This window comes from Pollicipes pollicipes, unplaced genomic scaffold (assembly GCF_011947565.3).
Source record: "Pollicipes pollicipes isolate AB1234 unplaced genomic scaffold, Ppol_2.1 Scaffold_2555;HRSCAF=2994_pilon_pilon_pilon, whole genome shotgun sequence".
NCBI lineage: Eukaryota > Metazoa > Arthropoda > Thecostraca > Pollicipedomorpha > Pollicipedidae > Pollicipes > Pollicipes pollicipes.
In genome coordinates this window covers 36,908,876-36,922,526 of record NW_023596136.1, presented here as the reverse complement: position 1 = coordinate 36,922,526, position 13,651 = coordinate 36,908,876, and positions in this window count along the sequence as shown.

Genomic DNA, 13,651 nt, shown 5'->3' with positions numbered 1-13,651 from the left:
TCAAATTCGTGCGCTGAAAATACTGCACTCGCATCGATTTTAGTTCGTTGTTTTAGTTCATTTCAAGTATAACTGCGAATTAGATGCTTGTCAGAAGGTTGTTTTATCAAATCTCAGACTTGGGGAATGCCCAAAGCCGAATACTTGTCCCAAATATACAGAGAGCTTGGCTAAGGCCAGCTGATGTCAGGGGTAACCAGACTAAAAGTCAAAGCCAAAAAGTCAAAGGGCAAGAAGTCGAAATATAAAAGTTGAAATGGCAAAAGCTGAAAGAGACAAGTGTCAAATGGATATAAGTCAAACGAATAAAAGTCAAACAGCAATAAGGTTAAAGGACAAAAAGTCCTTCGGAAAAAGCCAACAGGATAAAAGTCAAATGCAAAAAGTCAAAAGATAAAAGCCAAATAGTTCAAAGTCAAAAGGGATAAAAGTTAACGTGCAAAGAAGTTAACAGGGGTACACCTCAAATAATCCAAAAGTTAAAAGGACTACGAGTCAAATGCACGCCCTTGAAAAGGTACTGAGTCAAAAATAATGGTGCATGTGAACCTACAGAATTCTAAAGTAGTTAATCGCCCGTGGCCACTTCTGGAGCAGATCTAGGGGGCTCCGCGCCCTCCGCCCCTCCGTAAGGCTTGTTGGTCTTATCCACTTGCGAAGGGGTCGTTTTGATGTCGGCGGAGTGGGAGACGGCGCAGCAGGGGGGGGGGGGGGGGAGGGAGGGCAGAGAACGGGTGGTTGGCCCTACCGGCAGGCAGGGAACAATAATATGTATTTGCTGCCTCCATTTTGAACGTCCCTTTTATCCAATCTGGAGATTTTGTGGCTCCACACCCCTTAATTTAGACCGACGAGGCCCCATAGCTGAGCTAGCGGGTGCCTAGTTAGGTTTGAGAGGTTCTTTTCCATGCTAAGAGGCCTTTTTCTGGATCAGTAAGCCCCTTCAATGAATTAATCAGACCTGCTTCGAATCAGGAGGCCTCATTAGGGAGGATGCTGGCTGGCGGGGTCACGTTTGTGAATCAAAAGGCCCCTGCTCCAGATAACGATCAGGCAGCCTCCATGAATGGAAAGCCTTTGTTACGACTCAGGAGGTCTATATCACGTAATATCTTGTTCCAGAAAGTCCCTGCTTCGGACCAGGAGGCTCTGATTGGGATAATAAACAGTTTCACTATATTGGGGCCCCTAATTCACACCAGAAGTTGTGGACATTCCAGTTTCAGTAAGACACAGCCGTGACTGCTCATGTGAACCATGCACAGGCATGACAACTCCACTCTCCAAATTCCCTAATAAGACGTAATGGCCACTCCGCATATGCTCGAGCCAGGAGTGCTCGGATTTGGATCCCGGAAGCATGTCTGCCGACCTGACGCGTATCAGTCGGCAAAAATACAGAATATGTATGCCGCATTTTACCTGAGTAAATAATCTGAGTTCTTCAGACAGGCAAGGAGCTGCCATGCCCTACTTTCGTCACCAATTTATTTAGCCTTGCGTAATGCACGGCAAACGGATTACAGCCAGGTAATAAATGGGCTCATTCCTCCTGAAGAGACAATGCCGGTGTGGAGCAGACGGCTTAAGCGTCCGGATCCCTCTTATAAAGCAATATGATCTCCAGGTTGTCTACTTGCAAAGTCGATAAAGCACCACGCAACTGATGTTAAAACAATCTTTGTTAACATCTCAAAATGGGAGGTGTGAGATTTGCACAAAATGATCTTCAAAATGGTTATCTCAGTTCAAACCCCCACACTAATGTGGAGCACTTTATTTAAGAACGTGGCCACACATAATAGGTACAAAAGTGATTGCCCTCATGGTCGCAGCCCAAACCCGGAAAGCTGATATTTTCCCACCCTCCTCTGCTTTATCCATTTGGCCTCTTAAAATTTTGCATTTTGCTTTTCATATTTGACTTTTTGCTTTCGACTGTTATCCTTTCGACTTTGCACCCATTTACTTTTATGCATCTAAATATCATCGCCTCTTACTTTTTGCCTTTTAATTTCTTGTCCTTTTGATTTTTTGCCTTTTAATTTCTTGTCCTTTTGACTTTTTGCTTTTTCGGCTTCTTGCATTCTACCTTTGTCCCGTTTGTTTTGCCGCTTCGCCTTTTGCCATTTTACTTTTTGCCATTCAATTTTTTGTGGAACACTTCCTTTAAAAGAAGAAACGCAAGCGCATGGATACAATAGGCGCAGATACAATGCGGCTTTAATAAATCAGGACGGTAAGAGTAGCGAATTGCACAATTGCACAGCAATCTATTGTTGTTTTATATTACCTTAGTACACCAATACAATCAATTTAAGGTCTTATTCGGTTATTCGCAGCTACGTGATATTAGTGACAACCGGTGAGCGTGGCCGACGATATATGTAAACAGATATGCAAAGAGTATGCAAAATATGTTTCGTGCTAGTCTTTGACATGCGCTTGACACAGTGACATAAATACACTGTGTGAGGTGAAAGCATTTTGGTTTCTTTTATTTGGGATGTTGGATGATCAGTAGGCTGAAATGAAAGCTAAAGTCAAGTCAAATAGGGTGAATTCGGGTCAGGTCAGGTCAAGTAAAGCCAGGTCAGTTTTTGCTATGAGTAATGTCTTAGCACGTCTGAAGTCAGGAGGAAACATTGCAGGATATTGCAATCAAAGTGGACAGAGACACAAGGTACTGGCTGACTGCCATGTGGGCAGGTCACAAAGCAAAGTCAGATTCAAATTGGCACACACCAGTCATTAAACTTTTTAACGTACTTGGAGAAGCTGACAAGGTCATCAGTCAAGTTCAAAGATCTAAAATCACGATGTGCTGCTGCGGTAACACCCGACTTAAATCGACCTCTCACCCCGTGAACGCACCCTCAGTTGGAATCGCCCAGCCGCAGGAGGGGCCACGGACCTGGCGGTACGTTCTGCCGATTGTGAGTGGACACCCCTCTGGAAGAATGAGATCGTCCGGAAGTGGTCATTTTCGGCTCTTACTCGCCAAACCTATGGTGCTTGTGAGCCATGAGGTATTCGCCAATATTGTTTCAGTTGGATTAATAATGTGTTGTGTGTAGATCTTTGACTGAGAGATGCGTTGATATCGACCTTTGAGTGTTTGTTGATCAGTGATCCCAAAAATGTTGCGACTTGATGTCGACATCCACATGAGAGCCGAGATGTCGTCACCTGTGAGCCGAGATTACTTGGAACCGATCCACTGCCCTTCTCTTTGTTCGGTATTTGATAGCGACGGCGGCGTAGCCGATCACGTCGGAAAATTATCTTCAGCGTGGTGACACCGTCGGGAAGTATGTGGAGGCCATTTGAAAGGAAGCTTTATTATGGCCCTTTTGTCGAGCCGCAGGGCCAGTTTGACATATTTCTGGCAAGACAGCGCTTGCATGATGGCCGACCGGGACAAATGGCGCTCTGTGTAAGCTACATGTGATGTTTGTGTACGGGATTTGTTTTTAATGCAACGTGCCTTTGTTTTGCACCCCGCAGCGTGGTCTTGATTTCGGTGAAATGCTTTCCGAAGCCCGTGCCATGGCTGTTGGCGCCAATACAACGCACCAAAAATCTGCACGCTTGTCGGCATAGTACACCATACTGCAACTTCATAATAGAACAAAAACACCCTACAACCCCGCGGCCGACGAGCCGGCGGCCGCCGCAGCCGGCTCGTCTTGTCACATGACCGCGGCCGGCTGCGCGCCCGCGGCAGCCGACCCGTCCGGTCACGTGACCGCCGTGGGCCACGCGGCCGAGCTGAGCTGCCTCCGCGCGGTAATTTTGGCTTCTCGCCAATGTTACGTCTCATGAATGCACCTGCCGCTGGCCACATGCATGGTATTCTATCGCGTGTGTTCAGCCCTAGGGTGCACAACTAAGCACGTTTACCCTTCAGGGAGGCCGCGTTTTACCAGAGCTAACAACTGGTGTGCATGGGAACGGGTTACCACATTGTTTGGCAATGTGCACGTAATCTGTCGCCGTTAAATGCTAGATAAGTCGATTGGAGCATCGCACAGGCAGCACAGTTTTGTTGCGCGCTCAAGTCTTTAAAGCCAGATTACACGGTTCTTGTACCGTGCTATACCGTGCCAAGCACACGTGTCCATCTTGCTTGCGTAGCGCCCATCATCATCTGTAGTTGAGGGCTCAGCGCGGACAAACGACAGCCCCACGACGCAGTTCCTGCTGAAGCTCATAGCGGCTGGATACCCGAGGAGTCGTCGCAACACGGGCTCAGAGTCCCACTAGCAGCTATCCTGTGCATCGGGCATAATGATGCATTTGCCATAACACTTTTCACATAGGCACGTCGTGGTAAATAGAACATTCACGGAACATGGTACAGAAACAATCCCGTAACGGACACGGGAACACACGCTCACACGATATGAACAGATGGGCATCATGTCGTCAAACATTGCAAAAGTCACAAGTCTGAATTCGGTCAGCCATGCCGAATGTATTACCCGCTTCACGCGGCGCTGAAGAGCCAGCCTATAAAACAGCTCTGCGCCCCGGCAGCAGCACAATTAACGCTTCTGTGCAGATTTGCGGCAGGTGCGGCGTTCGGGGCGACTGATGACGTGTTCGTGCTTTTGATCTGTACGCTGCCCAATCGTGCCACACGCGCTCTCAGACAGCTCGGTCCGAATAGCGTGAGCAGCGTACACAGTTTGGTAGCATGTGGGTAATGTGGCAGTCAGTTATCCAAGTTGTTTCATAGTGCCCGATTCGCGGTCGTTTCGTCTCCTGCCTGTCACTACCCATGCACAAAACACTACAATCTCCTGCACTCGATGCACTTGAGAATCGCTTCGGCGGCCGTATCTTTACACATATTTTCTGATTTAGGACAGCTCCAACGCCTGCACATTGATGTTTAAAGTCACACTCCGGATCACATGTCCTCGCACTCGCACACACATTCCGCATCATATATGACGCGTGAGACAACCCTCTTAGTATTCCACTGTATTCCTGGGACATTGTCTCGATATGTGCTTGGAAGTTGAGCCGACGGTCAGTGGTGACCCAGATATTCCTGTCTAACGCGCAGCTGAGAACTGCTGCACCGCAGAAGCTCAGTGCGACTCGCAGCGGAATCTCGCAGCATCGTTGGAGCGCCGATCACTAACATCGTTGTCTTTTGCGCGTTAGCGTCATGCCACTGTAGCGAAACCCTTGCTACGTGATGAGCTGAGCGCCTGTTCCATCCCGGCGATGAGCTGCTTCGAATCACTCCGTTTCCCGCTGACGAGGATCTGTGTGTCCTCCGCCGATTGGACATCAGTGACGTCATCAGACGCGTGAAGACTCACTGGCCCTGGTTCGCCAGAGTCGCTGGCGAGCAACATGGATGAGATGCAAACCTGAAATTCTCCGATGTGGCGACGTGCTCCTGACATTCCTTGCCGAGTTGAAAGCGCGCGCTGCTCGGCGCTCCGACCGCCGCGCCCGCCGACCCAAGGTCGACCAACTGCACGCAGCGTGACGCCAGCTTAGCCGCCCTATGCACTTTCCGCCCCGGTGGGAAAGTGCTTCCGAAAAAAATTATATCAGGCCGGCGCTTACGCTGGGGACGCACTGTGCAGAGTCCTGCATGGCGTGATCAGTACCGGGTGGAGCCGGTCGCCGTTGGTGCATGACTTGAGCGGTAACATGGGGCTGAGCTGTGCCCGAGCCGTCGCCTCAGGTGGTCCAGACACCATGGCACTCACAACGCGCAGGCAGTTGCGGATGGCACGCCAGTGTACGGCGCAGAGCCGTGCGTGATATGTCCGAGCAGGTGTATACCGCAGCTGCCGGGGTGGTTGATGATGCGGTCACCTTGTATGGCGTTTGTCGTTGGTATGCTCCATGGACATCGGCGTACTGGTGGCGAGAAGCAAGAATCCGAAGTATGTCACATGCTGCGACACGTGCTGCGGGCGCTCTCGCCACTGGTGGCACATATGAAGCACTCCGTGCGTGGCTGCGCAGCTTCCGCGGTCCAAGACGGCATCGGCGTCCTGACTGGTCAAGTTAACGGCATGTAAAGTTAGCGGCATATAACGTGCCGTCAAACACAATCCATCAGAACAGACAGAAGAGCGAGAAAGCTGGACACAGGTTGAACAATAGTCACCGTAATACTTAGATAGGTGACTAGGCTCTCTGAAAACGAATGGGTCGCGTTTATCACCAACCGTTAGACACATCCCACGTATGTACCTTACGCGCGGTCTCATTGGCTGCCGCTGCTGTTGGCATTCCGCACAAGTGCTGCACCGGACCAGATAACTACCAGCTCTGAAAGGCAGCAATGTTGTGATTATCCAGTTTGGATGCTGGAAATGGCCTTAAATAACACAGAACGCCATGAAAACCACATGGCTGATGTCACATTTGGCTCGAGATGCGTGCCTGACCGATATTTTGGCGGTTTCGGCTCTGTTAAGAATGGCACCCAAATCCCTTGCAGATGTCAATGGCTGGACTACCGTCTTCAGGTTATGACAGTGAATACAGACTAGCTTGTGAAATAAAGTCCACCTTTGTCTATGCCTTTACCTGTATTCTATGTTAAATGCTTCAGAAGGTGCATGCGGATAATTTTGTAGATGTAACTTTTACAGCTTCTCTTACGCAAGAACTCATGTTTGTCAAATGGTTATACCCAGTGCCTCATGTCATCATAAGACGAAAGGGAAACGGATGGTGAATAGTTCATTTCATGCGTAATGATCTTGTGCTCGAAGTAGGCGAGCTTGTGTTATCCAATTATTTTGTTGCATGCAGCTTACAAAAGGTTTAAATTAAAAATGCTTCTACTTTATGTGTATCGTTGGTTGCTCTTTTTCCGTGTGAAGGTTATGGAGCATACATGCAGTGCATGATGCTCATACTAGCCAATTGAAAATAATATGTTTCACGATCTTGGACATGCCTATTTGTCATTCTATGTTTGCGAACTTCCTCCCATGGAACCGAACCATAGAGTACCGCAAGCATGAAATGGCAAGCATGTAGGCGGTGATGAAACAAAGCACTTCCGGGGTAGAAATGTATGACCATTTTGATTGCCCTGACAGCCAACCTTGACTTGAATCCTGCCAGCACAGTTCCCGTGCATTTCAGATTTGGCTCTAAAATATTAAATTCCTGTCTAATAACTAGCGTGAAAAACGGTATACGCCTTGCCACGTTAGGGCCATTAGACAGGGATTTAATATGACACCAAATCTAAAATACACGAAACCGAGCATAAACACGAACGAGACCCATGAAATGTCGTCGGATCTATCAAAAAGGCGTTAAATTTCACTTCGGAAGAGTTCTTATTTTATGATGCACTTATTCATTATCTTATGTTTCAGGTAATGATGGAACCAGCTTCGCAAACGTAAAATAACAGAAAGGCTCGTGATGACGCTTTTGTAGCAAAGTTTGCTGGCTGTTTGAATAAGCCTGACTACGAAAGATGAGGTCCACTTCTGTTCATCTCGCGTGAAAAAACAACCGCTGACAACAGGTGATGCCTCTTCAATGTGAAGTGTTTCGTATTTTTTATGAGTTCCATTAGACAGAAATCAAGCTCTGATGTGTAATGAACATGCAAGACCATTTTCCATCGGACATACCTCTTTCTCCTACTTAAATACCCCATATCCTTTTTGATTTATGGGAGTATGAGAATGCGTGATAGATTTATCAGCCAATACTCGAGGGAGATTCCCACGATGATAGAATGAATGAAAGGAAGGGCTTTGCGTAGGTTTATGGAGAGTGTATTTGTTTAACGAAGGTTTCGCGGGCAGTATTTCCAACCACCTGTAATTACGAGGCTATCTGTTCTAACAAGTATGGTGTCGGCGCCGTGCACCTTGAACCAAACTCTATTTTAATTTGCCGTTTCCCCATTATTACATAGACCTGCCTACCACAATAGCTGGCCGGGCAAGCTGTCCATACGGATGCATTGCCGCCAACGGAAACTTCCCCAGCAGGTACTGGAGCTGAAACTGATGGACCCCAGGGATGAGAGGAACATTTTCTCATGTAGGTTGCAGTAAAGGCAGGGGAATAATGAGATAAAAACTGGATGAGGTTAAACCCCATGACGGAGAAAGCCGCATTGTAGGAAAACGAGGTAGCCAGCAGAATTTCTTGCTGTGTTCAGAAACTTGAAAAGATCAATTTTAGTAAAAAAGATAAGAAGAAAACTGTGAAGAAGAAACCGAAGAAAGATTCAAGATAAAGCGAAGGGAAATGGTAATTACATTGCCAATCTGGTGACTGTTCAGAGTAATGAAAGGCCAATTATTTCTATTATATGTTATAAAAAGCCTAATAATTTCGCCGCCTTTACTCCACAGCATACCCAGTGATGACGCGGGGTGGCCTACCATACCTTCGTGTAGTCCCCTTATGCTGAGTTTCTGGAACACGGTTCTGACATCAATAAAACAATAGTTGACCCCTAATTTTATACGGAAGGGAGGGAAAAATTCATCTTTTGCTGGACACCGAGTTAAGTGCGCCGCAGCCATCTGGCGGGACGTTGTAACAGCATCACATGCTTCTGATTTTACGGATGTGTTTTATGTGTGTGCCTGAATTATTTGCTTTTAGCATTTTGTCCTGCACACATTAACGCAAACCGCAAAATTGGTCGCGGCGGAGAAGGGGGGGGGGGGGAGAACGAATGCCCATAGAGCTTTTGTGCGCAAACGCCACTACTTATCTGTGCTAATGAGGCTTGTAAATAGAAGACAGGTGTGCCTGGTCATTGGGCACGTGTGCAACCAATCGCTACAACTCAAACGGAACCCAGACACTTGAGTGCTTTAACGGAGCCTCGTACACAACGCCATCCCAGCCTTCCATTTGTGTGCTGACTGCCTGCAAGGTGTACTAAATCTTTGGCTAAAAATAGACATGCATGCCTCATCAAGGTAAATGAGCATGCATCCCAAACGTCTAGCCTTTAGATGTCTGAGCCCACGTGATAAGACAGGAATGACAAGTGATCATGGATCGATATTCATTCAAGTGAACTGAATGGTGCACACTTATGAAGAACTGTGTCCGTTAGAAGAGTTGCATGCACTCTATGGATGTCTACAGCTTCAGACAACAATTTTGTACGGTACAGGCGCGAGGAACGGTAACGTGTCACCATGCATATCGCACTGAATGCTTGCATCATCTGGTTAGTAACTTTTGCGAAAGGTTACCTCTCGCAGGATAAACCATGACGTCGTTCCTCACGCATCTTAAAGTTTGCTGTCTACTTTACACTCATAAGGTCTCTTTGAAATTCGACATTGGCCCATCTTTATACAATGAGGTAGATAAGCCGTCCACATTGATCTTGCGCATGCAAAGACATTCCTCGTTTTGTCCACCATGCTTAAAAGTTGAGAGACAATTACCATCTTGAACTCGAAAGCGTAAACGACAGCTGATGTACTGTTCTAATGTGTACTGTTCTAATGTGATAGACGACATAAGCGTTACCTCTAAAGCGTAAACGACAGCTAATGTACTGTTCTAATGTGTGCTGTTCTAATGTGATGTACGACGTAAGCATGACTTCTAAAGCGTAAACGACAGTTAATGTACTCTTCTGGTGTGTACTGTTCTAATATCTGTCAGTCCGTCCCGGTGGCTCAGTTGGCTAGAGCGCCTTGCTTCCGATCCACCCACCCGTGGCAGGGTGGGTTCGAGTCGCTTTTTTAGGGCGCTCGCTATTTGCCCTTGGCAGGTATGGCCTGCGGCCAGTGGCAGCGATCGCGTTAAATATCGGTTGACGTCAGAGGGCAGGACGGACCGTGCCGAACATTGCGGCACGTTAAGTTTTCGCCACTAAATTATACCGTTGCCTGGAATTGCAGGATCGGATGGTGGGGGTCAGGGCTCACACAACAAGCACTGCTTAGCGTGAGCGCTGAACCCAAAAATCCATCCATTCAAGGGGTTCGGATCAAATTTTAAAAAATGTGATGTACGACGTAAGCGCTACCTCTAAAGCGTGAACGACAGCTGATGTACTGTTGTAATGTGTACTGTTCTAATGTGATGAACGACGTAAGCGTAACCTCTAAAGCGTAAACGACAGCTGATGTGATGTTCTAATGTGATGTACGACGTGAACGTTACCTCTAAAGCGTAAACGACAGCTAATGTACTGTTCTAATGTGTACTGTTCTTATGTGATGAACGACGTAGGCGTTACCTCTAAAGCGTAAACGACAGCTGCTACACTGTTCTGAGTCAGGGTGTCATTTATGCGATGTCGCTATCGGAACCCTGGGAAATAACGCTGATATTTGTAATTCCTTACAGAGCGGACGGCATTGAAACCAAGGTTGCGCCAGGACTTCCTGCAGCGTGGAAAACCCGCCACCCCACTGTTCACAAGCATCTTTCTACGGTCGACGCACGGAGCAGCATGCGCGGTTTTCAGCAGCTTGTGCAGAAACCTTCAATGCTGCATGCAACTCGAGACTGAGTTTTGCATTTCTTTAAGGCGCGCATCGATGTTGCCACTGATTGCAGTGGACAAGGTGAACATGAATTTTTTACAGAGACGGAAATACTTGCGAACAAACAGATCAGTTCCATTGTTCGGTTATTCAACACAAGCTCAAGGCCTCACAGCCGCTGGATTATAAATCGCACTTACGACTAAGTCCCCTGCCTTCCGGCACCCTGATGAAAACCGTACACCATGGAATATTGTCCGTGTTTTCAACAACACCATATCTGAACAAAGCGAAACGCAACGTGGTTGCGCTGTAAGTTTTCACAGGGCTAGGGCGACGTCAGCTTCAGCCGTCTAAGTATTTTTTCGACCCACGTTTGCCATTAGGCGATCGGAGCAAATCACCACTAGAGGCATATTGATCTGAAATCCTATTCCCTTGACGTTCCATATGTTACGAATCATACAGCCACCAGGCTGCGACAGCTGTCCGACGGCGTGGTGAAAACGGACTGACCCAATACCTTTAAAAGGCCGCCAACGTGAAACGTTCGCCTTTAAAATGCATATTTTTTCCACAAAAATTGCATTGAATATTAGGTGATTTCGCAAAGGTCTTAAATCTCAAAAGTCACAAAAATGCATGAGATTGTGATAGTTATTTACAAACTTCGTATCCAGCCCAAACGAATATCTATCCGTACCAATTTCGAAACTAGGTGAGCTCAGCGTTGGTCCACGATCACCATCAGCTTGTTTCAGAATGAGACACACTGGGAGCACTGGTGCCATCGAAACCCTTCCATATTTTCATTGGAACGTTTCGACACAACGCCACGCAGCACGTCCCCGCCGCACCAGATGTATCTGGGCTTCGAGTACCTGAGGGGATATGTCGGAAAAAAAATGTAGGTTCGGAGTCTATCACTATTTCGGGGGATGTGGTTCGCAACCAGTTGGGGTCACATTTTTCCTGGCGTTTGAAGGTCTTTGAGTCTGTTTCCGTGGTCTCCCAGCAAAATGAAACAATGGCGACCTGTGGAGGATGAAAAAGTGGTACGCGAGAACGGAACATTGCAAATCAGCCCACTGTTGTCTGGTCACGAAGCCAAACGTAACACCGTCGCAGCTGTGCCAAATGGTATCATTCAACGTCTCGAGCATCATAGATGGCGTGACTTCCTTATTTTACCTGCAACGTGGTGTATGCATAATATGAGTGCATTAAGTTTTAAGCGGCTTACCTTGATGAACATATCTGCGTTGCAATGTGATGTTATACTACGTTGCAGACATCTTACGGACAGTTTTCACGGCATCTATAGGTTTTCCATGATCAAGAAGATAAACGTTTCATTCGGAATACAGAAAAATGCGTAACATAACATAGCAACAGGTGGAACCCTTCTGCCTCTGGTCGGATTGTGCCTGCTAGGTCCTTACTATAAGCAATGGCACAATGGACAGTCGTGCTCGCTGCACTCAGCGACTTCCAGCCCACCAGCGTACGTTTGTGGTGACATACGCGTACTAAGGCACCGCCCATGTGAACATGTGCTCGGCGGGGATTGGATTCATTGCTGACCTCGTTCGCTAGCGGACAATTCGCGACCGCATGGTGGCAATGTCCACCGGGCGAAAGCAGGAGCGATATATCCAAATTTTTATGCTGTTGAAATCAGCGACCTACTTTGAGTTCAAAGGATAAGGCCTAAGTTGTATAACCTGATGCCCTTTTCTTGCTGCCAACTCGGACCAGCGAACAGCTTGAAAAAGTAAATGTGTGTTCAGAGTTGTTATGCTGAATTATCGAGCTTTATGATATAAGGGAACACTGATTTAGCCACGTTGTAGCGCAAACATCGGTTATATTGACAGTACTAGACGTTTCGAGCTGTGCTTAAACTGAAGGTCGATATCTTAGCGTTATAACTCCGAACTCATAATGACGTAAAACCAGCAAATTGATGTCTTTCTTGCCTGTACAAAGTGCAAAAAATGAAAACGCTTGCGCTTACGTTTAACTATGCTTAATCTAGCTTACTCTTGCGTTTTATTCAGCGCTTACTTGGAACAGAAAAGCGCTGAATTATGGCGTCATCGTGCAGTCAATGTCGATTTCTACATCCAGCGAAGATGAAAGACACGTGAGTTCTACCATGGTTTGCTCTACCATTTTGTATCACACTCCCAAAACAGGGCGTTGCAGTAAATATTTTTTCCGTCTCGTGACGGCCACCCCCAGCCGTTTTGTCCTAAGCATTTACGCAGGTTTTTAAAAACCTTCGGAAAGAACGCTGGGATGTAATGCAATATTAATAACACAGCGTCACGGGACAGCGCCGATCCATCCCAAAAGTAACCTTTGTATCGCGATTCTGTTTGTTGCTCTGAACCCAGGGGAGAGTAGCTGGGCAGCAATGCACCCTTGTGCGTCGCAAGCTTGCTGGAGGATCGCTAGGTAAATTGTTGGAGCATCGGATACCGACCAATGGTATCGTGTGCATTTCGCCAAACTCGCTGAAGGAAGCGTGGAACACCAGAGAAATTGTCAGTGCGCAATGAATACACTCAACCAACCATTGCAATAATGCAGCGGGCTCAGGAATGAAAAAGCTTAAAAGAATTATGAAACTCTACGTTCTGTCGTTTCATTGCGGAGGCTTATCAAAATATTTGTTGTCGTACTCCACGGAAAAGCATGCTATTTTAATACCGAGTAAATTACTGAATAGAGAAGTAGCGAAGGTAAACACAGACCATGAAACATGTTTTTTTTTTGGACGCTGCAAATCTTGGAGAACAGCACGGGCCTGACAGCAAAGATCGCTAAAAACAGACATTGAGGTGGCCGCATACTTAGGTTATCTGCCGATTTTCTTGTAACTCAAAGCAAAGCACGGCAAACACAAAGCCGTTGAATATGTTTCAGCTCGAGGATATTGTATTTGTGATGCTCCCCTCAATCCGCTTACCCGTAATGAATACGATTCCCGCCTCGTCGCAGCTCAATTTCGTTTTAAGCTGCTCGGGTAATCAACAGTATATATCGCCGCGCTGGCTGTTGATCACGAAATAATTCCATAAATAATGCGACTGACTCTCAACCCACACGAACTTGCAGGACCCAACAGCGGTAGGTATTGGTTAGTAGGATGCGACCTTTTA